Below are 24669 nucleotides of genomic sequence, written 5' to 3'. Positions count from 1 at the left end.
GAGAGAGTTGCAAGTCCATCCCACCTGGAGATGGTATGGTGTATTCCTGGTGTAAAGTCAATGACAACCACAGAGGTTAGTTAGAACAATATAAAGGCTCAAAAAATGGCCTAGGTTGGTCCTGTCAAAAAGAGGAAGGACTGGGGTCCTTGGAATTAAGTATGGGCGAATTTTGCGAAATCACGGTTGCGAATTTTGCGAAATCGCGGTACGTGAATTCGCGCGAAAGCATACTCGCGGTTCGCAAAATAAGCGAACTTTGGTGAGATTGCGGATTTTTTTATTTTTTGCGAGTTCGCGAGATTTTTTTCGCCACGCTACCGCGAAGGTACCCATGCGGTCATATATGGGCGCGGCCATCTTGTTTTTTACAGTTCACGTTGCATATTTCCATTTCCGGCCTCGAGTAGCATGCTCGCGTTGCGCATTTCCTGTTCCGGGTCGCAGTTGCGTGTTCGCGTCTGTTTTTGCGTGCTCGCAAGGAAAATATTGCGCAAACTTACCCACACAGTTGCAATGGGCGCGGCCATCTTGTTTTTCATTCATTGCTATGGTTCTGGGCATGCCTTTTCTACCCTGCTTCAATATTTGTAATCCTTTGTTTGTTTGAACTTCTTAAAATCTTTTTTACTCATTATCTATCTCTCTATTTTTGTACATCTATATTTTGTGTTTTTTTTCTACTTTTCGTTACTTTAATAACTACTTTTTTCAACTTTCTCTTTTCTTCTCATTACTTTTTCCCTATTCTTTTCTTTCCTATTTATTTTTCCTTTAACCCAGGACCATGGCAAAGGGTGCCGGCAAGTCCCAGGGGAAGAGTCCAGCACCCCGCAGCCGGCTCCCTTGCGGGCGTTTAAGGGGGGCGTCTGTAAGTCTCAGGGATATCTTCAGCGCGGTGGAGGTGGCCGCACTTGTCTTCTTTGTGCAGCGCCACCTCCCCAAGACCATTGCAGCAGGCGGCAGGCCTGGTACTTGGTACGGCCTCCGGGAGCATCGCAAGTTATGAGGTAAGGTGTGCCGGACCATGTATCGGGAGTCAGGGGTCTGGCGCACCTACAACCAGGTGACTTACCGGTGGTCCAACATACTGGACCGGGAACAAGACCTGCTCGACCTGCTTGGCGTCGAGATCCCTGGGCTTGGTGAGTACTAGTAGCTATTTATTAACTACTTTGTTTTCTTCTGCTCTGTGTTATATTGCAAATATATGTTTTTTCCAAAGAGCAAGTATGCTGCCGAGTACATTGCAGGTCAATTATGTTTCAAAAGCTTCTGTGATTGCAGGTGCTCACCTCCTCAGTGGCGGTGCTAATATGCTTACTTATTTTCAATTTTGTGCTCATTTGGCCTGAGTGATTATGTATGAGTGTACTTTACAGACCTGCGTAATGCTAGAGACTAGAGACTCAAGTCCAGTCTTTCCTTTGTACTCCTGCCACTAAGAAGAGCTAGTGGTGGTGGATTGATAGGTTGAGTATATTATGACTTGTTATTTAGTAGGACATTTGTTAGTTGTCTGCAATCATGACGGAGTGTCTGTCATTTCGCGTGCTGTTGAGTGCTGCCTGTCCTAGTAGAACCTTTTTGTAGTTGGTTTAGTGAGTTACATAACTTTCCAAGTAGACGGTCCGCGAATCCAACAATACTAATATCCTAGTAGACCACATCAGATAGGTCAATAAATTTAGTGCAATTGTTGTTTATTTCCCCGAAATAATTTGTTATTATTTTTTTGAAATGTTTGATTTCATTGACAACAATCATCCATGTTTGTGTCTTTCTTTCATGTACATCAACACCTCCCAGGGGCAAGAGGACAGAGGTGGTGGCGCCGGCAGAGCAGGAAGGCCAGGATCGGTCCACCGAGGCCTCTTCTGCGTGTAGCAGCATATGAAAAAAAGGAAATGAGACATGGAGTGGCCTGAGAGGAGCATTAGAACAGTACAATAGTACAGTACACAAGAACAGTGCCATAAATTGTAACTTAAGCAATGCTAAAGTATTCAATCAAAAGTTAACTACTAATTGCGTGAATTATGGCTACTACAAGAACTAGTACTGAAGGACACAGCAGCATAACCTTTAGTCACGTGTAGGGGGATGTTGTTGATGATGAATCCACTCGATGGCGGACATGAAATTCTGAATTGATTTGCAAATACTCATGGGTGTGTGTCAAGCAGAATAAGAATATATCCTTGGATTTCTTGACCTGACTTGAAATTGATTTTCTGTTGCTTTTGACCTTATCCTTCCCAGCAAGAGTGTGGAATTATTGGTCTCATTTAGTCACACCTCAATGAAAACCACACAACCCGGGGGAAGAGGGTTAGGGTTTGAAAAATGGTTGGGAATGGGTGTTTTTGGGAAAGTTTTTGGGAGAGAGAAAATGAAAACACAGCATGGACAAACAACAAATGAAGAAAAACAAATCTTTGGATAAGAATATATCAATACATCTTTTAAGGGACATAAAGGAAGTGCATGCATGAAGTTGTTTGCTAAATGGATGGTTAGGTTATTGAAAAGTAGTACTTACTACAACTTACTAACTAGTACTAAACAATTAGACGGTACAGGGCTGCAGTAATTACGCAATTTCACTTGCCTATCTGCCCTCAGAGAGAATAAACACTTAGTATTACATTACATTAGTTTAAAAATAGCAAAGAAAACTTATCAAATAGCTCTAGGGATAAATTTGAAGCAGAGAGCAAATGCACAGAGTCGCACTCATAGAAGTTCACAACAATAACATTATGTAAAAGATAAGGACAAGTGAAGTGGATACTGTAACTGTATGTTGTAGTTGTTCTGGTCAAATTGGGAAGTTGCATGCATCCAGCCATTCCTCTTATTCGCGGTACTCCTCCATTACATCGGGCGCTCCGTCGATCAATCTTGGTGACCACACTGTCCACTGCCTGCCTGGCGGATGCAGAATTGCGGATTGCTATGGTAAGCCTGAGTTCATGTTTTTCCCATCGCACAGGGTAAGTGCCGGCCTGTAATTGTCGATGGAAAAACAGAAAGGGATATTAAAACACCCCAGAGGAAAAATATAAGGTTCGGTGTGTAGTGCAAAAATAACACTTTCACTTTCAGAGGCGACAGTATTACATACATGCATCATTTCTAAAGTGCCTACCCTGAGTCTCTGTTTCCAGGATAATAATTAGCACACAGCAGGCCAGGGCCATGCAGACCGTCAAGGCAGGCACCACTGAGTGAACCAACCTCCATGTAGCATACCTCTTTGACACAGACAGACAAAGCAGATCTAATTTTATACAGCAACCCACATAGCTGCAATTTTACATGAACAGCTGTCTGGACTCTGGCATAACACTACACTGGCTAGACCACTACATACCATGAGTAGACAGACATGTAGTTTTGCTGTGGTTGTTGTTGACTTGTTTACCTGTTTGACACTCACGAAATAGCCCTTGATCTTCTGTAAATCGATGATGATGATCCATCCCAGTGAGTGACTGTGAAGATATTATGTAACTTTGGTCATCATGACTAATCATCATCATCATGGTGTTGGCAAACTCAATGTTGTTTGTGCAGTCACAGTCTACACAAAGTGAGTCCAAGGACATTTTCCATATTAAAAAATGCAACGTAGTGGCCCCTGCAGTAGAAGTACAATTTGTATTAAACAAGGTAAACAGAGTAGACTTGAGTTACATTTAGTTTGTAAAAGATTAAATAATAACAGAACATATAGGATTCATTTCATGCACAACAAACAAACAGCAATTGCTTTCATCAGAGCCAGACAGCCAGTGTTGTCCACTACATGCCATCTCATCATTCATTACCTGTTCCACTTTTTGTCAGCATCTTATTCTTAAGTGAAGGGCCACTGGGCAGCCTCTCGTGTCAATTTCAGAAGTAACAGTCAGCATAGTCAGTCATTCCAGTCCCACTTCTTTTGAGGAGACTCGTCTACGAAGCGACAGTTTCTTGATTCTGCATAATCCGGCCATCTGCCTTGAGGGAAATGGATAGAGGGAGTCTAGAGGAGGATGATAGAGGAACATGACTGAGTTGTGAACTTGTGAACTTCAGGAATGCAGACAGCGGCACCGTCAATATGGAAATAAGACGAAGACAGTGCTGCTGATGGGTTTGTTGGGATTAAAGTTTTGTTGTGCTAAAAGTTGCAAAACAAAGAAAGACACACAGAAATAAAAGTGAATAAAGATGGAAAAAAAGTAAGTATTTAAAGCCTAGGGTATGTTATGTTATGTTATAGGTGTTTGTATAGCGCACGGCTGCCCCAGCCAAGGGGCGTCATGACGCTAGCTGTCTGTGTCTCAAGGAGACTGCCGAAGATGTAGACTGTAGGTGACACAACATAACTAACAGAAAAAGTGAGTTTTTAAGGCTTTTCTGAAGGATAGAAGATCCTTCATCTCACGAATCTGGGCTGGGAGTCCATTCCAGAGCTTGGCCGCTAGGTATCTAAATGAGCAACCGCCCATTCGACTTAATTTAATATGTGGAATAGTGGCCAGGTTCTGTCCCTCTGACCCGTAAAGTGCGTCAAGGGACGTAGGAAGATAGGAGTGGACAAAGTATGGGGGGGGAAGCAAGTTTCAGAATTTTAAAAGTGAAGCATAAGGTTTTAAAATGGATCCTCTTTTCTACAGGGAGCCAGTTGAGACTCTTGAGGGTAGAAGTGACAGATTTATGATGGGGAAGACCCGTCAGAGCTCTTGCGGCGACATTTTGAACTCACTGTAGTCTGGCTTTCTCGGCTACGTTAGTTCCCAGCAGCAAGGAGTTAGCGTAGTCCAACCTCGAGAGAATTGCTGATTGTACCACCACTTGGCGGGTATGATGGTCAAAATATTTTAAGATAGGCCGTAGGTTTCGTAAAGTGCCAAAACATGTGGCAGCCACCTTTTTAGTGTGAAGGGTAAAGTTCAGGGCAGAATCCACCCATACTCCTAGGTTTTTTACCACATTTTTTGGCACAGGTGGTTGATCCAGAGTCTCAGGCCACCAGTTAGTTCCCCAGGCCGTAGTATCTTTACCTAGCAGCAAGACCTCCTTCTTGCTGGCATTAAGTTGGAGGTAATTTGATGACATCCAGCTGGTAATATCTGCGAGAGTCTGTTTAAAATTCTGCGCACTCAGGCCGCTCTCGTTTTTTAGTGCTACCACCAGCTGGGTATCGTCGGCGTAGGACATCAGTGAGAGCCTGCGCTTCCTGCCAGAGGAAGGACATAAACGTTGAACAGGGTGGGGCTGAGGGCAGACCCCTGAGGTACTCCTTGTTCAACGGGACATTCCTTGGAGAGATACCCTAAAAGATCTATCCGACAGGAAAGCCTTGAACCAGCTAAGGGCCTGGCCAAAGTCCCCTACTTCCTCTAATCTGGACAACAGCACCTTGTGGGAAACCGTGTCAAAGGCAGCACTGAGATCTAAAAGAATCAGTGCTGTCGTTCCTCCTGAGTCTAGTATAGTCCGGAGATGTTCAATGACACTCAGGAGGGCAGTTTCGGTGCTGTGTTCGGCCCGGAAGCCATGTTGAGAACTGTCTAGAATGGAATTAGACACCAGAAAATTGGTCAAGGTGGAGTTAACATGAGCTTCCGCCACTTTGGCTGGCCAAGGAAGTAGAGAAATTGGCCTGAAGTTTTCAGGAAGGTTAGGGTCGAGTGTGGGTTTCTTTACAATAGGAGAGACCCATGCTTGTTTCCAGCTGGCGGGAATATTGGCCGTGAGAAATGAGGAGTTGATAATGTCTCTGAGAGGGCCTAGAATTAATTCGCCGGTTTCTCTGAAAAGTTCAGGTTTCAGGGGATCTGCAGGGGAGCCAGATTTGATTTTGTTACATAAAGTCAGAAAGTTTTCATGACTAATTGCCGGGATGATAGAGAGTTTGGGCCTGTTAGGGTCTGCTATGGGAATGGGTTGGGAAGTGGTCGGAAAGGAGTTGTAAATTTTCTTGATTTTGTCCATAAAAAAGGTGGCCAGGTTATCGCATAGTGCAGGTGATGTGTTAGGGTTATTTACAGGGTTTTTTTAGCACTAAGCTCTTTCAGAATTCTAAAAATAGTTTTAGAAGCGTTCTGGCTGTTATGGATTTCAGTAGCATAATGTGCTTCTCTAATTCTACATATATTGCGGTGATAGCTTTTTTGTAGCTGGATATACAAGGTCTTGGATGTGGGATCATAGTTCCTTCTCCATCTACGTTCTGCTATTTTTAACTCCTTTCTTTGTAAAATAAGCTCGTCGTTGAACCATGGGCTGGATTCATGGGATCGTGGCTTAGTCCATTTTGCTGGAATAAGCGTGTCTAAAGCTTTGTTGATCCAGTCACAAAGACTGTCATACCCTGTATTAGGACCTTCATTAGACATAGGGGGGTCTGCTGTGAGGAGGGCGTGGAGTTCCTCGAGACAAAGCTTCTTCCATGGTCTTTTCCTGACCTGCTGAGCAGGGTTAATGTGTGAGTTGCTCCCAATAGATAGTTCCATAATCACTAGGTAGTGATCTGTCCAGGTCATGGGAATAGGCAGTTCTACATTCATATTGGTAAGGTTGGAAAAAATTGGGTCTAGGAGGTGCATACCGCTGTGCGTGGGCCCACTCACAAATTGGCAGAGCTGTAAGGCAGCTAAGTCGGCCATTAAGGTATTAATCTTATTGTCGGTGGTGGTATCAAAGTGGATGTTTAAGTCTCCGATGATCGAAAAATTGGCGGTTTCGATGACCAGAGAGCATGCATTCTCTAGGAGAGATATTATGAAGTCTGCGTCGGCGCCTGGAGGTCTATAGATCAAAAGTCCCGCAAGGGTAAGTTGGGGGTTAATTTTGATATTGTATCGGGCGCACTCGCAGTCTTCAATTTCCAACCTAGAGAAGGTGCAGGTAAGATGGGATTTAGCCATCATCGCTATCCCGCCACCCCTGGTGTGTCTATTTAGGGTGTACATCGTATAGTCCTTAGGGGTAGCTAGGTTTACAACTGAGTCCATTTCATCCTTCAGCCACGTTTCTGTTAAAAATAGAATGTCTAAGGTCTAATTAGACAGTAGGTCGTGGATTTCGACATAGTGTTTTTGCAAGGACCTGACATTCAGTTGGCCTAGCCTAAAGTGTTGCAAGGGGGCTTTGATGTAAGACGATGATGATAATAAAGGTGTAGGTAGGGAGAAACCACAGGGACACACCAGATGGGTTTTGATATGTGAAAGGTTGAGTTTAGTACAGCCACCTTTCAGACGATTGAAAGCTAGCAAATCGTGTTTAGAGTACATATAATCACCTTTCTTGGTTTCTCCAGGGGCCTGGGCGAGAGGCGACATACAGGCGCGGACAGGCGCAGACGGGCAGGACTCTGACGCGACTCCGGCGCAGGTCCGGCGCGTCCGCTGTACGTGTCCGCTGCGCGAATGCATTTCCGTTTCTTTTATGTGTTGTGGACTAGAGCGCTGCAACTTCAAACTTCCCCCAAGATGGCGGCCGCAGTGCTCCGGGTCCGTGTCACTCAGTGCCAAAATCGGCAGAGCACCGGGAGAACCAGCAGCAAATACGGGGCACGGGGTCAGCTACTACCTTGAGGTCTGGGGTAGGTAGAATCAAGTGCAATGTTTTCCTCGAAGTAAAGTGCAAGTTTAAGTAATCTAAAATGCGGCGATTTTAGAAAGAGGATTGTGAAAACGAAATACTAAGTGCAATAATCCTCTGAAAGAGTGCAAATTAAGTATTCTAAAATGCGGCGTTTTAAAAGAGGAACAGAGCAAAATCTATATGGTCAGACACGCAGGTACACAACACAACCTCCCGGCTTCCGCCTCAGGAGGAACAACATACAGCAAGACACGAGCTTAGCTGGGGGCTCTTTAATGTGCTGTGGACTAGAGCGCTGCAACTTCAAACTTCCCCCAAGATGGCGGCCGCAGTGCTCCGGGTCCGTGTGACTCAGCGCCAAAATAGGCCGAGCACCAGGAGAACCAGCAGCAAATGCGGGGCATGGGGTCAGCTACTGCCTGGAGGTCTGGGGTAGGTAGAATCAAGTGCAATGTTTTCCTCGAAGTAAAGTGCAAGTTTAAGTAATCTAAAATGCGGCAATTTTACAAAGAGGATTGTGATAACAAAATACTAAGTGCAATATTCCTCTGAAAGAGTTCAAATTAAGTATTCTAAAATGCGGCGTTTTAAAAGAGGAACAGAGCAAAATCTATATGGTCAGAAACGCAGGTACACAACACAACCTCCCGGCTTCCGCCTCAGGAGGGACAACATATAGCAAGACACGAGCTTAGCTGGGGGCTCTTTTATGTGCTGTGGACTAGAGCGCTGCAACTTCAAACTTCCCCCAAGATGGCGGCCGCAGTGCTCCGGGTCCGTGTGACTCAGCGCCAAAATCGGCTGAGCACCGGGAGAACCAGCAGCAAATGCGGGGCACGGGGTCAGCTACTGCCTGGAGGTCTGGGGTAGGTAGAATCAAGTGCAATGTTTTCCTCGAAGTAAAGTGCAAGTTTAAGTAATCTAAAATGCAGCGATTTTACAAATAGGATTGTGAAAACTAAATACTAAGTGCAATATTCCTCTGAAAGAGTGCAAATTAAGTATTCTAAAATGCGGCGTTTTAAAAGAGGAACAGAGCAAAATCTATATGGACAGACACGCAGGTACACAACACAACCTCCCGGCTTCCGCCTCAGGAGGGACAACATACACAAGATGTCAGGGAAGTAAAGCTCGTCCTCAAACTCTGGTAGTAAGTCAGCTAACAGAGAAGAACTTCCATCACCTAAGTCGGTGTCCTCTTCTTCCTGCGTGGATTCACGTATTTTGTAATCTGGTGATATAAAGTGCTGATTCATCTTGATCATTGTTAACCTCTCCACATTTTTGGGAGAGAGGTGGGTCCTTTTCGAAGTTGCAATGGCACCAGCAGCACTGAAAAAACGTTCAGAAGACACGCTTGCAAGTGGGCAAGCCAAAAAATGTATAGCCAGCTTTGTGATCAGTGGCCATTGAGGCCTTTTCCCATACCAATACACCAATGAGTTCTGATCAAAGAAGACCTCTGTTGGGTCATCCAGATAGGCCTGCACCATCCACTCAAGGTCTTCCATGGGTGCTCCACTTTGTGTACCATCTGTTGCCTTTGCATCAACACTGGAACGAGCAAACCCTTGATGAGTTTTCCAATCCGCTTCCGACAATATTATGGCTGGGCCTGGTGCAGGTGATGATACGGTTGCTGTTGTCGGTAACGGCTCTGAGGAAAAGTGACAGCCTTCGGCCACAGAAATGGTCCTTGACGCCAGATGGCTTGCTGCTTCAGTAGTACTTGTGGTGGTTCCTTCAATTTCCTGCCACTCTTTTTTGAACCGAGTGGCTGACAGAGCTAGCCAATGTTTGTACTTGAAAACATCTGCTTCAGAAAAAGGAATGAATGTATTGCTGGCCAGTGCCTTTTTGTACCGTGGATCCAGAATAGTGGCACAAATATAATGTTGTTCTGAATGTATTGCTTTAAGACTTGCATTGTCAACTAGGCGGCTTAATAAGCTCTCCGCCAACTGATATGCATCTTGTTTTTCAGCATCAACTTGGAACGTAGAAGACACCGCCTTCAGTTGGTGCTCTAGCATGGGCAACAATGGGATAGCTTTGCCCAAAGTACAGTCCTCCCTGCTGACTTCACGCGTGAAGACCGCAAAAGGATGAAGCATGTCTGTCAGGCTTTTAACTAGGTCCCATTCCTCCACCTCTAGCATCATGTCTTTCATAGAAGCACCCTGTGTGTGAAAGACATACTCATTGATTACCAAGTCCTCTCGAAACAGATGCTCAAGAATGTAGAAGGTTGAGTTCCAACTTGTTGCCACCTCCTGGATGAGTCCTCTGACTGGCACTCTACGGTCACGTTGAATGATCCTCAGCTGCTTCCGGGCCTTCAGAGAATGGCTGAAATGTGTGCAGATTCTTTGGTAGGTGGTCAGTAACTTGTTTTCTTTTTTCAAGAAATCTTGAACAATAATGTTAATGCTCTGTGCCAAACACTGCACTCCGAAATAGCTACCATCAGCCATGGCCTTAACTATATTACTGCCATTATCCATGGAAACATAACCAATCATGCGCCTTCTTGGCTGCAGCCAATCAAAGACGTTACTGTTAAGCTCCTCCAAAATGTTTACTGCAGTATGAGATTTCTCCTTGGCAAACATGGCTACTGTTGCATGTTTTCGAGTAGCTTGAAAAATTGTGACACTGTCAACACCGGCAGCTATCGTCTCTCTAACAACCGCAAAAGAGACCCAGTGTGCAGTGATGCACATGTAATAAACGGCTTGGCAACTGGTCCAAATGTCTGTTGTCAGGTGGACAGTGTGAACAGCACTCTTCTGCAAAGCTGCTCCAATCTTGTCGAGCACATCTTGATGTAGTGCTGGAACCGCAACTCTGGCAAAATAGGATCGGCTAGGAACCTTCCATTTAGGGCAAACTGTTGTCACAAATTCTCGAAAACCCACCCCTATCACGAAATAAAAAGGGAGAAGGTTCAGCGCTAACATTTTAGCCAGCATTATTGGGTGGTTGCGCTCCAATTTGTTTTTTTTTAATTTGTTTTTTTAAAGACCTTTATTATTCAACATGCATGGTACACAGCATTCAGCTTACAACCCAGCCGGGCCAGCCGCGAGCAAGGAGTATTGCATTAAGCGTATCAGAGGAACACAGCCTTAAGGCCGACAACCCTGGGGTTCGGCAGCGTATGTCAGTTGGCTACAATACTTCACAATCATACAATCATTCGGTGTTGTGAAAGTACGGGTCTATAGGGTGTTTCTCGTTTTGTATGCGAACTTAAAGTTACAGTGTTAAGCTGGCACTCATCAGCGTCTTCAGGTAAGGCAGAGCCCACTATGACACGTGTGAATCACAAGAAAGAGTGTCGGTTAATTTCGTCTTTCAAGCGGGCGTGGTGCAATATAAGTGAGGGATGAGGCTGCTCAGCGTCCAAGTGTGTTGGTGAGTGTGTATCCACGTAGCTCATCCACCTTGATGAGAGTGTCTGATATCTGTGTTGGCACTCAGGTGAAAAACACCTAGGCCATGGCAGCTATTTCCGAAGGCTTCATGGTGTAGTGAGTGCATTGAGCAATTTGCATGGGCTTGGTCCAAAGGGAGATAGGACCAGAAGGCCAATAAACTACAAAACAGTAACTCAAGAAATACAAAAGAAAGGTAGGGGGATGGGGGCAGAGATAGCCATGTGTACGAGGAGGGAAGTGCGGTGCCAATGTGTCGGTAGTGGACCAGTGGGTGGGTAGGCAGGAGACCGTAGGGGGGCAATTCGCCTGCATGTCAAGTGCACTAGGGGGGATCACCACTATAAGGGCGCGTTGGGTGAAGTAGTATAATGCCTCGTGAGAGGCAGTCAGTGGCAGGACCCCCTGCTATGGTGGTGTGCGCGGGGATGTGGGTGTGGGAGGGGCAAAACACCCGCTATCGCGGAACAGCCAGTTATGCAGTTCGTGTCGGGCAAGGTATGGTGGCCGTGTAGGCAGTGATCGGAGCAGTATATATGCTTTGTATTGAGGAGTACAGGGAGGGGAAGGGGGGCAGTCTATATTTCTTCACGTGATCCCTTGTTCCACACATTTCTGCTGAAAGGATTGTAGGATGTCATCCCAGTGTTGTGCGATTGGAAATTTCCTAGGACCCGCTGTCTCTTCTCGCCGCAGGACAGTGCTCTCCGCTCGTGCCCAGTTCACTAGCGACAGGCTCCAGTGTCGGATGCGTGGGGGTGTATCGGCCTTCCACCGCTTGGTAAGCAGCCTCTTGGCCGTGATCAGCCCGAGATCCCAGTAACGGGCCTGGACCTTGTTCAGCCGCGTGCGTTTGTACAGTCCCAGTATGCAGGCCTCCCGTGTTCTCGGCACTTGCTCTTTGGTGCAATGCTTGAGCAGTGTGGTCACCCCATCCCAGTACTGTTGGAGGGCAGGACAGAGCCAGAGCATGTGGAGGAGGTCCGCTCCAAGTAAGGAGCAGCGACTGCAGGCAGTATCAGTGACTGAAAAATATCTGTTTATCTTGTCCGGGGTGAGATATGCGCGGTGTAATATGTAGAGCTGTATAATTTTTTTTTTTTTTTTATAAAGACCTTTATTGCACATTAAAGTCAGGACACAGCTGAAGGCCTACAACCTCTGGGGCCGGCCGCAAACATTTCAGTGATAAAGTTAGAATGCATAAAGTCACACAGCCGTTTAGCCGGCATCCCTGAGGCCCGGCGGCAACCCTTCCTAGTGTGCACAATTAAGTTGGCAGTATTGTCGGAAGTTACAAAGGTCCGCTTTTTAACTATAGAACCAAACATTACCAGAAAACAATGGCACAGCAGTAGAATAAAACCACAAAGCGATCCCAGAGGGTAAATAGACATATATCCGCAATCATATTATCGTAATATTGGTGACGTAGTCCAGGACCCCTCCCAGCTCCTCCCTCTCTTGCCATAGTCGGGAGTACATGAAGGCTGCAGATCTTATCATCACCCACATCCACAGTATAGTTCGAATTCTCAATCCGACAAACACTCATCCAAGTCCTCTCTCGGTGGTTCACAGATGTTACCTCTATACCTGTTCCACGCCCCCCAGATCAGACCCCACTTCCTGGGGCAACCCCTCTGGATAAACACTGCCTTCTCTGCCACCATCGCGTCATCCATATCGTTGCACCATTCTCTCAGTTTGGGTACTACAGGTGATCCCCACAGTTTAGCCACATTGCGCTTCGCAACCATCAGGCCCAACACTACCCAGTCCTGCTGTCGATGGGTCAAGTCCGTAGCCTCCCATATGTTCAGTAAGCAGCAGCGTGGGTCGGGCAGCAGGGAGATATTCACAGTCTGAGAGATAGTGCGTAACACCGCTGTCCAATACCCTGCCAGCCTCCCGCAATCCCAAATGGTGTGATAGAACGTCCCCCTCTCTCCGCATCCGCGGAGACAGTACTCCCGATCAGCCTTTCCTATCTTGTACAGGACCGTCCTGGTATAGTATGTACGGTGTAGTACTTTCAGCTGCACCAGTTTAAGCCTGGAGGGAATCGCAGACTCGCGCGGTGATGAGAGAGCCTCCTGCCACTCCGAGTCATCAAGGTCACCTATATCTGCTACCCAACTGGAGCGCAATTTGGACAACATATCGGGGAGATTGTTAACTAGTTTCCGGTACGTGTAGGAGGTGGCTTTTTGGGGCATGTGTTCCGTTAACAGTCTGTCCTCAAGAGGGGTAGACTCCTGCAAAGTCGCACCCGCCGGAACGGCTGCCCTCAGTGCATGCCGTATCTGCATGAATCTGTACTGTTCGGACTTGGCCATACCGTATTTGGTCTGTAAAAATCCAAAGTCCACGATTCTGTGATTTTTCCAGAGGTCCCCTACCACTGAAATTCCAATGTCGTCCCATGTCCTGAACCCCTTAGTATTGCCCATGTAACCCAACCTGTGTGAGTCCCATAGGGGTGTCATCTGTGTAACGGTGTTCGCGCATTGAAGATGTCTGTGTGCCTTATACCAGATTTGGATTGTATGACGAGTCGGGCCCTTTAGCTCAGACGGGACGGCGCGGCTATAGAGGCTTCTCAGCAGACCTCTGGATTCAATATTCTGTCTGTCCGCCATGTAGGCTGGTTCCGTGTGTGGGGCATGCAACCAGTAGTTGATCTGTTTAAGGTGGGCAGCCCAGTAATACAATTCAATACTAGGGAGCGCTATCCCCCCATCGTACCAGTCTTTCACCAGCTTGTTCTGAGCAATACGGGCCGGTTTCCCGTCCCAAAGCAGATTAGAAATTGCCGCCGCGATGGCCTTAAAGTAGGAGGGGGGTACTGGAAACAAGAGTTCTCTAGGAGGTACAAAAAACGGGGCAGAGCCATCATTTTAAACAGGGCGGCTTTGCCCAAAAGAGTGAGTGGAAGGGAACGCCACACCTTAACATCCCGAACAAACCGTTCCAGTGGGGGTTTCAGGTTCAAAACATGGAATTCGTCCGGGCTAGGAGTGACGTAAACCCCCAGATATTTAAAGGGGGCATTAGTGTAAGTTAACGGGCAGTCCCTCGGTAGTGGGGGGGGTGGCCAGCAAGAATGAAGAGAACTGACTTCGACCAGTTAATTCTATAGCCCGATACATTCCCGAACTTCTCGCATACATTGAGTAGTTCCGGGACTGATTTCCTTGGGGCTGTGAGGTAGAGCAGGACGTCATCAGCGTATAGTGATATCCAATCTTCCCACGTTGGCGACCATCGGATACCCCTAATGGATCGTTCCCATCTGACCAAAATCGCCAGCGGCTCTAGGACTAATGTAAACAGCAGAGGAGACAATGGGCAACCCTGCCTCGTCCCACGCCCAAGCGGGAAGATCCTGGAGATGTGCCCATTGGCCGCCACCTGAGCCAGGGGGGCCAGTGTATAGCAGTCGGACCCACGCACAAAACTGGGGCCCAAAGCCCATGTGGCGAAGCACAGCGAATAGGTAGGGCCACTCCACAGTGTCAAACGCCATAGTGGCGTCCAGAGAAAGCAGTACTGCTGGTTCCTGTATACTCTCCCTGCGAGCCAGAACCGCCTGTAAACGCCGCAAATTATGCGAGGTATTACGATTCTGCATAAAGCCAGACTGATCCGGGTGTACCAGAGTGGCCAGGTGGGGGGTCAACCGCAATGCCAGTAATTTGGCGAGGATTTTTGGTTCCGCATTGAGCAGGGAGATGGGGCGGTAAGAAGTACATTCCTCTGCCGCCTTACCAGGTTTATGGATCGGGATGATAGCGGCCAGGCGTTGGTCACTCGGCAGCATACCCACTTCTAGGCTGTCCCTGAACATGTTAAGGAGATGGGGGGCCGTCGTCTGGGCTGTCTGTTTGTACAGTTCCACCGGGAGTCCGTTGGGTCCCAGTGCTTTCCCAGACGCCAGTGCCTCCGTCGCGTCCCTCACCTCCTGCACGGTAACATCGGCCTCCAACAATAGCGCCGCCTCAGGAGAGAGACAGGGGATCGCTAGATCCTTGATGTAGTCATAGGCCTCCTCCGCCGAGAACCTCGCCTGGGGAGCGTAGATCGCTTCGTAGTAATCAGCCAGCAGGTCGACTATGACACCGGGGTCAGAGGTCGCCCGTCCGTCAGGCAGCGTCAATTGTGCAATAACCCTTCCTGCCCTTTCTTTTTTATCGAGCCAAGCCAGCATTTTTCCGGCTTTATCGCCCAGTTCGTATACTCTGTGGCGGGTGGCCTGGATCGATGACCTAACCAATTCCTTCTGGTACGCCATCCATTCTATGCGGCACAGCCGGACCGCCTGGGCTGCTCCCAGAGACGGATTTGAGTCCTGTCTAGAGATGGCCGCTGCAAGGGCCTCCTCCAGGGTGTTGAGTTCTTGCTGTTGCGTTCTCCTGTGGGCCGTTACCGATGCAATCGCTTGCCCCCGCAACACTGTTTTAAACGCTTCCCACAGGGTACTCAGGGAGTCCACTGAGCCCTCATTCTCCTGAAAAAAGCGCTCGGCAGTAGTGGCGAGGGATTTTTTCAATGGGGCGTTTTGCAGATAATTTGCATGAACCGGAAACGTACGGCATCTATGAGAGCGGCGGTTCGTGTACGTGAGCAGGAGTGGGGAATGGTCGGAGATTCCTCTGGGGCAGATTGCCACCTCTTCCACCCCATAAAGCCCTTCACCCGACATTAAAACATGGTCAATCCGTGAGAGGCAATTATGTGTAGCTGAGTAGTAGGTGTAGTGTCTGTCGTAGGGGTGTTTGTATCGCCAGCAGTCCGTCAGTCCTAAGGCGTCCAACAGACCGGAGAGTCGCCCGCCTCCCCGCACCGTCCCAGCCTGTGGGTGTCTATCAAGTGCATGGTCTACCACGTCATTGAAATCTCCCCCCAAAACCAGTGTCGCCGTTGGTAGGGCCAGGAGGAAGGAAGCTAGGGCAGTGTGAGCTTCGGTGTGCAGACCAGGCGGGATGTAGACAGACACAAAATTGAAGAGTTGGCCCTCCCACTGTACTGTTGCCGCTGCGAAGCGGCCCTGAGTGTCTATCTTAGTTTGTCGGCATATCAATGGGAAATTTTTCCGTATAAGGATCCCAGTCCCCCTAGAACCGGATGTGAAGTCTGCATGAGTGACGAATTTATACCACCATCTGTCCATCGCTCTAGAGGCCGAGCCCACTAAATGGGTCTCTTGCAGCATGATTATCGCCGGTTTACAGCGTTTCAAATATTGTAACACTAGGCCTCGCTTCACTCTATCACCCAATCCTCGAACATTCCATGTGAGTGCCGTAAGTGTAGAAGAGCGGGAGGGGCGTGTCATGTGGATTTCAGGTGTATCCTGTGAGTGTGTCGCCATCTATCAGGGTGTGGCATGTGTCTAGGAGGAACGATCCCCGCAGAGTATCGTCACCAATGAACATGACTCCCTCACTCGGTGCAGTGTAGCTTGTGCTGTGCCAGAAAATACAACAAGTAAACAAGAAAACTAGAGTCAAAACAACCATCCAAACCCCCCCCACCCCCCTCCCTGCCTCCCTGCTGCACGGGTCCGAAACCGCCCGCCTCCCCCAACTTAGCAGAGCGCTTTGTCCCATCCCAACCCATTGTACTTGCTTGTCGGGGGTGTGAAGCTCTGCAACCCGACGGCAGCTCCATATGACCTCAGCCGCCCTGCCCCGAGCGGGCCCAAGTGTCCACAGGCAATGTATGGCTCACGATCGCCGGCCCTCACTCCCCGGAATACTCTCTCTCCTCCAGACCCGGCTCTGCAAATAGGTCTTGGCTATGGCCCTGCGATGGCACCTGGTCCGATTGATGTAGGGGGCCTCTATCGCGTTGATTCCTACCATCCCGTCTAGGAGCCTCCACTCGTCGCCATCCGTCCAGCCAGTCCCTCGCTGCTTCTGGTGTGTCGAAGAACCATGCCCTGTGATTGTCCACGACCCTCAGTCTTGCCGGAAATAACATGGAGTATGGTATGTCCTTGTCCCGCAGGCTTTTCTTGACGTCGATAAAAGTCTTACGTCTGCGGGCCACCTCAGCTGTGTAATCAGGAAAGAACGCTATATTAGAGTTTAGCACCTTGATTGGGGCGGAATTTCTGGCCGTTTGAAGTATGGCATCTCTATCTCTGAAATTAAAGAGTTTAGCCAGCACCGGTCGTGGCGCCACCCCAGGCTTTGGCGTCCCCCCGGGGACCCTATGTGCTCTTTCGACAGAAAAGAAGCGGGAGAGACCCTTCGGCTGCAACTTCGTCGTGATCAGCTCTTCCACGTACAAGTCCATCGAACGTTTGCCCTCCGATTCCGGTATGCCCAGGATGCAGACGTTGTTTCTCCGGGACCTCCCTTCCTGATCGTCCAGGCGGTCTTGCAGTTTCTTGGCAATCGCTTCCAGCCGCTCAGTGGCCAACTGCAGTTCAGAGGTGTCCTCCACCAACGATTTAGTTACCACTTCCACCTGGGCCACCCGCTCCGTTATTTTGTGGAAATCCGCCCTCAGCAGCCCAACATCAGTAGAGATTGCTCCCACTGTCGCCTGCACACTCGTAAGCATCTTCATCAGGTCTTCCAATGTCACTCGTTTGGTGCCCTCACCTTCCGGACTCTTGCCCCCAGAGGGGCGACCCTCCGTGAGATTTGCGGCATTCTTGTCGAAGGCAAATTTTTCCAACTTCGCCTGTGCTGCTGCGCTCCTGGGACCTCTGTTCGCCATGACTTCAGGTCGTCAGCACGCGAGGGGCCGCTTCAAAGGATCTCCGCAGCAACAAAATGGCGCCGATCGTGAAAGCTCCCCCACTCCTCTATGCAGGACAGTAACGCCGTTGGGCAGGGGGCAGTGGGCAGTCCGATCTCCTCCGTCTTGCAAGGGACTCTGCTGGACCCCTAAGCAAAGGCTCCTGTGCAGCACCAGGCGGCTCTTCCTTCTGCTGATATCGCCACAGCCCCTTTGCCGTTCACCGCCAGGACCAGAGCCGAGCCGCAGCAGGTACGGAGGCTGCAGACGTGCTCCTAGCTATGGGCGCTCACCAAATCTCATGGTGCAGGGCAAGAGCTGTCGCCCTCGCGCCTTACAGTCAGGGACCCCGGCCCAGTATTGGAAGATGCTGCCACTGTCTGCTTTGGGGGCCGGTGGCACTTCACGCTCCTCCTTGCAGCCGGTCAACTGCGCCCTCCGGCACAGGGTGCCCCACCTGTAGCCCAGCAGTCCTTTACTCGGGTATCCAGCAGATCGGTAATGTGCGCAATGCCACAGGTCGGCCAGCCAAGTTCCAAGTCGTACAGCTCCGCCAGGCCAAGCGCACGTTCAGATCACGCTCTCCCCTTCCCGGCCTCGTACCCTCCGCAGAGCCGGTCACGGGTCACTCTTAGGGCCTCCTCACCTCAGGGCAGCGTGGTCTTGCAGCGAGGTCGCTCAGAGGGAGAACCCTCGTCTGGTATGGCTCGGCACTGCTGGTGGATCAAAAAAAGTTCCTCCGGCGAGTTTCGCAGTCGCCAGCGCCTCCTTCCGGTCTAGCCGCCCGCCTCACGGTCACTTCCGGGCGGGGAGCGGTGTTGCGGCAGGTCGGTGCTTTCTCACGTGGCAGGGCCCCCACCGGACCATATGCGTACCAACAGTTATCTGTGCTCGAATTCGACCGGGGAAGCGCCAGCCGGCGCCGCTGAATCGCCTTACTCTGAATCCGCGGCCGATGGTACACTGGAGGCGGATTAGCTATCGGATTAATGTCCAAGGAGCTGCCTCGGTGTTAGAGCACTCTCGCTACGCAGCCATCGCGGTCGGCTCGTAGCCACGCCCCCAGAGCTGTATAATTTTGAAGCAGGGTTGCGGGGGATGTTCACTGGGCCAGCCAGGATCATAGCCCCCTCTTTGTCCGTCCAGTCCCTTCCTCTGTCTGTCGCCCACCTCTCTCTCAGTTGCACGGTTGTGGGATGAGTATGAAGAAGGAGTGCTTGTGCTAGCCAATGAATTATGTGTGTGCCATTACTCATGACATGAAGGTACTGTATAAAGTGATGCGTGGGTAACTCGCCAGATATGTCCCCCCCAAGCGGCAGTCAGCGTATGGATGAGGGATGCGTGTAATAGAAACTGTCCAGCTGGAAGAGATGTGTCTTCCACGAGATCGGCGAAGGGGAGGAGGGCACCATCACAGTATAGATCCCCCAATGCTTCCACCTCCGCAGTGGTTCAATTGTCCAGCTTTACAGCTGTTAAGGTCCCTGCCGTAGTCGGAGTGCCTAATAGCGGGAGTATCGGGGCATATGGTATTGTCGCTCGGGTCAGACGTAAACAACGGAGGAAGCATCTGCGCGCCACTGCGAGCAGTAGTTGTGGTGGACGGGGAGTCCGGGCCAATGGATAGAACAATATGTGGATTTGAAATTGGGACCAGATAACGGTGTCCGTGGCTGTGTCTGCCAGGTTTTTACCACCTAGCCATCCCGACACCCATTGCATTTGCGCCGCTAGGTAATATAACTCCATGTTAGGAACAGCTAGTCCTCCCGCTTCAGTGGGCATATAAAGTTTCGTCAATGCAACTCGCGGCCTGCCCTTATTCCAGATCAGGTCACGTAGCAGGGCCTCAAGGTCTCGAAACACCCGGGTAGGGACATAGGACGGAATATTTGCAAAGTAGTACAGTAGCCGCGGCAGGACTATCATCTTCGTTAGGGCTATGTGACTAGGAACGTTCAGTGGCAGCGTTTTCCAGAACCCAGCCTGTGATCGGGTGGATGCGATCGCTTGCATCAGGTTCCCCTCCAATATATCCGTGGGGTCGCGGTAAATGTGTATCCCAAGGTATCAGAACGTCGTGGGATACCACTGCAATCTCTCGCCCCCGATGCGTATCTCTCTCTCGGGAACGTTCGGGTTAAAGGAGTAGGCCCCCGATTTGGTCCAATTCACCTTCAATCCCGACATTTCCTCAAAAGTGCTGAATATGTCAGTAAGGGACCCTGGAATATCACTTAGGTCTTTGACATATAAAAGGAGGTCGTCAGCATATAATGACACCACATGAAGTCCATCCGCCATCGGTATACCCCACTCCGCCCCTTGGGACCTGAGTGTCGCAGCTAGGGGTTCCACAGCTAAGAAGAACAGCAAGGGCGATAGGGGGCAGCCCTGCCTGGTGCCTCTCTGCACACAGATAGGGTCAGAGAGCAGCGCCCCAGTATGGAGGCGGACTGTGGGTCTGCGGTATAAGAGTCCAACCATAGTCTGATAGTCGTCCCCTAGTTCGAATTTGTCCATGACAGCTCGTAGATAAGGCCATTCCACCGAGTCAAATGCCTTTTCTAGGTCTAACACCAGGCATCCGGCGCCTGGCCACTGTCGTGTGGCGTATTCTTGTATGCGGAATAGGCGGCGGATGTTGTGAGACATGTGCCGCGTCAGCACAAACCCGTTTTGGTCGTGGTGTACCAGTGCGGGAACCATAGGGGCTAATCTGCGAGCAAGCGCGGAGGCGAGGATTTTATAGTCTGTGTTGAGGAGTGCTAAAGGGCGGTTGGATCCCATCCGTGCGCTATCCCTGCCAGGTTTGAGTAGAGATACGAGGGTAGCCTCATTAAGTGTCGGGGGCAAAGAGAAGTCATCCGTAGCCGCAGTGTACATCTTCACCAGGTGGGGAATAAGGATGTCCGAGGCGGCCTTATAGAATTCAGCAGGCAAGCCATCCGGTCCTGGAGACTTGCCATTCGAGAGGTTAAAGATGGTGTCGCGAAGCTCCTCGGAGTCCAGCGGTGCTCCGAGGTCATCCTGCTGCTCAGTCGTAAGGGTGGGCAGTTGTACGGTAGAGAGATATTCAGTTATGGCAGCCAGTGGGACACGGAGCCGGGAGCAGTACAGCCCCGAGTAGTGATCTGTGAATGCCTCGTGTATTTGACGTTGGGAGTATAGTAAACTACCGTCCTCCGTCTGTACTGCTGATATGGGGGTCGAGCAATCCTCCCGCGCAATTAGCCAGGCCAACAGTTTGTCAGGTCTATCACCCTGTCCGTGGACGCGGGCGGAGTGCAACGCGAAGTTGACGTTACACAAACGGTCGAGCAGGCGGTCATGTTCCACCATGGCTTCCGTCAGTCGAGCGCTCGCATCCCCCCCACAGCATGCTCAAGATCTAGTAGTTCGGTCTCCAGTCGCGTCAGGTCGCTTTCAAGTTGTCGCCGTATGTGCCCCTGTGCACCCAAGCAGAGTCCCCGGGTCACCACCTTGAAAGCATCCCATTCGGTTTGGGGAGAGGACGCCGTGCCAGCGTTGAACTCAAAGTATTGAGCCGTCTGTGTGATTAGGGAGTCACGGAAGGTCGCGTCTAGTAAGAGATCCTGTTGGAATAGGTGGGTGTGGGTCGTCCCAAGCAATGACCAGCGTGTGGGGATTATGATCTGAGTGTGTGCGGCCCATATATTGTGTGTCTTTGACCAACGGGAGAAGGTCAGTGGAGACCATGTATCTATCTAAGCGTACATGTAGCGCATGCGCACCTGACCAGTAGGAATATGTTCGTGTTGTGGGGTTCCGCACCCTCCAAGCGTCGTGTAGATCCCAGTGCAAGGCCCAGTTGAAGAGGGCTTTCGTGGTGGTGTGTGTCTGGGCATTGGTCAGGGGCACGGTAGCCCTGTCTAGATTTACATCTAGGACGCAATTGTAGTCGCCCCCAAGAATCCATGGGATTCCATGCCAGGACGCCAATGTCGTGGAGAGGCTATCAAAGAAGCCGCCCTGGTCGGTGTTTTGGGAGTATAAAGAGGCAAGTACCACTGGGTGTCCATCGAGCCTGCCTCGGGCTATCAGATATCTACCCTCTGAATCTATCCGTGTGTCTATGACCGCCCACGGGGTGCCAGGCCGGATCCACATGAGTGTCCCGCGGGCAAAGGAGGAGTACTCCGTGGCGTAAAGTTGACCGCGCCATCTGCGGCGCAGTGCGTGTTCCTCTGTTTTATTCAAGTGTGTTTCCTGTAGCAATGCTACATGAAATTTGTGACGCTTTAAATAAGAATACATTTGGTAACGTCTCGACGGTGTGTGCATGCCTCTTACATTCCATGTGCATATCCTGATCTCAGCCATACTCACTGTTGTGGAAAGAAAAACCCGCCTTAACCACCACCCATCCCCCAGGCGAAAGCCTCCACAAGACCCCTGGCCCCCCCTCCCACTCAGATCAGACATAGGCATCAGCACATAAAGAAAGGATGTAGGCAATTCTCCGAGAGTAAGGGTGGGAAAAAGAGCAGAATGTCCAAACAATGCAAAACAGTAATAGATACCAAAAGGTCGGCTACGCAACATGTTGCCGTCCAAACACACCAAAGAGGCAAAAGAACAATATTCAAGTCTAGGGGGTAACGTGCGCTAGTTACAGTTTTGGCGGGTTGCTTATTCAAGTAAGGGAAGCGGATCATTGGCCTTCCCCTGGGCCATATGTCGCGCGCACCATGTGGCCAAAGTCAGTGTTCAGGAAGACAGCACTGCCCCTTGTTATGGGGTCCCTCATTTGACTATTCGCGCAGAGGGGAGAAAAATGTATGTCCCACTCCCCAATTCTCTGGTATAGGAAAGTCCCCAGGTGATATGGGCAGCTGGCATGGAGGAGAGAAGGGGAAGTATTGCAGTATGTCCCCACTACCTTTTCACCCTCTCAGTGTCTACATGGCTGGGTGGGTACTCACTGCGTCAAGTTCACTCCCTCCTTCTCCAGGGCAGCGGGGGACATCCTGAGCAACGGCCCGTAGTCACGGCCTCTCAGCAACTATCTGGTCTCTGGTTCCGTCCCCGCCGCCCCGGCAGGGTCTGCTAGGATTGCGTGTGTGGCTTTAATGGAGCATGTCAGCCGTTTGCGGCGTGATATCCGGCAGGTCTACTGACAATTGGAAGGCTGGTATCCCGTAGAGAGCTTCATCATCACTGGGAACCATCCGTGGGCTGGTGTCCCGAATGACGTCTGAAGTTGGTGAGGCGCTCAGTTGGGAGACCCTTCGGAGTGCATCTCGTTATTCCTGGATCACTTGGTCCGTCGGTGGGGAGTGGCGCATCGCTTCCTCTGGTCGGCCAGCCCTTTGGTCCCTGTTCCGGCAGCGACGGCGCTGTCCACGCGCACGTGGTCTTGTCTCATAGCTCTGTGCCTGCCGGGGAGCCGTGTCCGTTCCACCATCGAGCCATTCGCTAACCTCTTCAGGAGTGCTAAAGAAGTAGGTCTTGTCCCGTGCCACCACTCTTAGTTTTGCAGGAAAGAGCAGTGAATACTTGAGGCCTGCGGTGCGGAGTCGCCGTTTTACGTCCAAGAAGTTGTGTCTTTGACGTTGCACCTGAATGGTGTAGTCCGGGAAGAACATCACGGTAGCATTGTCCACGCGAATTTCCCCGAGTCGTCTGGTTTCCCTCAGGATCGCGTCTCTGTCCCGATAGTTCAGTATCTTGAAGAGTAGCGGTCTCGGATTACAGCCCGTGGTGTGAGGTCTCGTGGGTACGCGATGCGCCCGTTCTACTACAAAATGAGGCGATAGTATGCCTTCAGGTAGTATATCCCTCAGCTAGTCCTCTACTCGTTGGGCAGGATGGTTGCCCTCCCATTTTTCCGGGACCCCCACGAGTCTGATGTTGTTGCGTCTCGCCCTCCCTTCCGTGTCCTCAGCGCGGTCTTCTAGGAACTCCACTCTGTTCAGAAGGTCCTGTACTCGATTATCAGTTTGTGTGACTTTGGGTCCAAGTTCCGCCACTGTCCCCTCTAGTGTTTTGGTCCGATCAGCCAGGTTCTTGTGGTCGTCACGTAGGTGGGTTAGGTCTATGGCGACGCTGTCTATTTTGGATTCCAAGGATGTTCTGGTCAGTTGGAGCGATTGTTCCAGGCGTTCCATGGCGGCTAGTACGCTGTCCAACCTCGCGGTTACCTGATCAGCCGCCATTTTGTGTAATGATTTATCTGTTTTTCCCTTCGGCGGGGCCCCTCCAGTCCCAGTGTGAGTCCTCACCCCTCCGGACATGTGCAAGGTGACCCGGCTAACAGTTCAGTCCAATTAGCTGGAGGATGAGACGTTTTCTGGTGTGTGATTCCGGCAGCCCACGTGGTCCGCGGCGCGTCACCGCTTGCGTCTGTTCACGTGTGGTTGGTCAGCCGGCCCCCCACATATCCTCCGTGCGGCCTGCGTGGCAGGTCTACATAGTAGTACGCCGGAGCAGGTGCCTGGTAACAGTATCGAGTGGTTTTGTGCCTACTGCAGGCAGCCGACCGTGTGGTGGCAGAGCGGCTTGTGTCTGTAAGATCCGCTGAGTTCCCTGGGCAGGTGGGGCAGGCCGGGCGTCGCTGTGTACTTGCCAGAGGAGTTAGCAACACCGGACTGCAGCCTCATTGTACCTCCATGTGTTGTAGGGAAGCCAGGCCTATGCAGTGGTGAGCGTCCGCACCGCTATGCCTCTAAGTGTGCGTGTGGCTCTCCCCGCCTCACTAGGCCTTGAGCCCGTGCACCGTACCACCTGTGTCCCCAATGGCGCTGAATCCTCGGTAGACGCGTATCCAGCCAGTCGTCGCCAGGGCCCTGTAGGCCAGCCAATCGCAAGGAGCCCGGGGGGTAGTTCGTAGCACACGGACCCATGG

Source organism: Lissotriton helveticus, chromosome 3_1 (assembly GCF_964261635.1).
Source record: "Lissotriton helveticus chromosome 3_1, aLisHel1.1, whole genome shotgun sequence".
Lineage (NCBI taxonomy): Eukaryota > Metazoa > Chordata > Amphibia > Caudata > Salamandridae > Lissotriton > Lissotriton helveticus.
The sequence above is the reverse complement of the archived record's forward strand: the minus strand, read 5'-3'. Positions refer to the sequence as shown.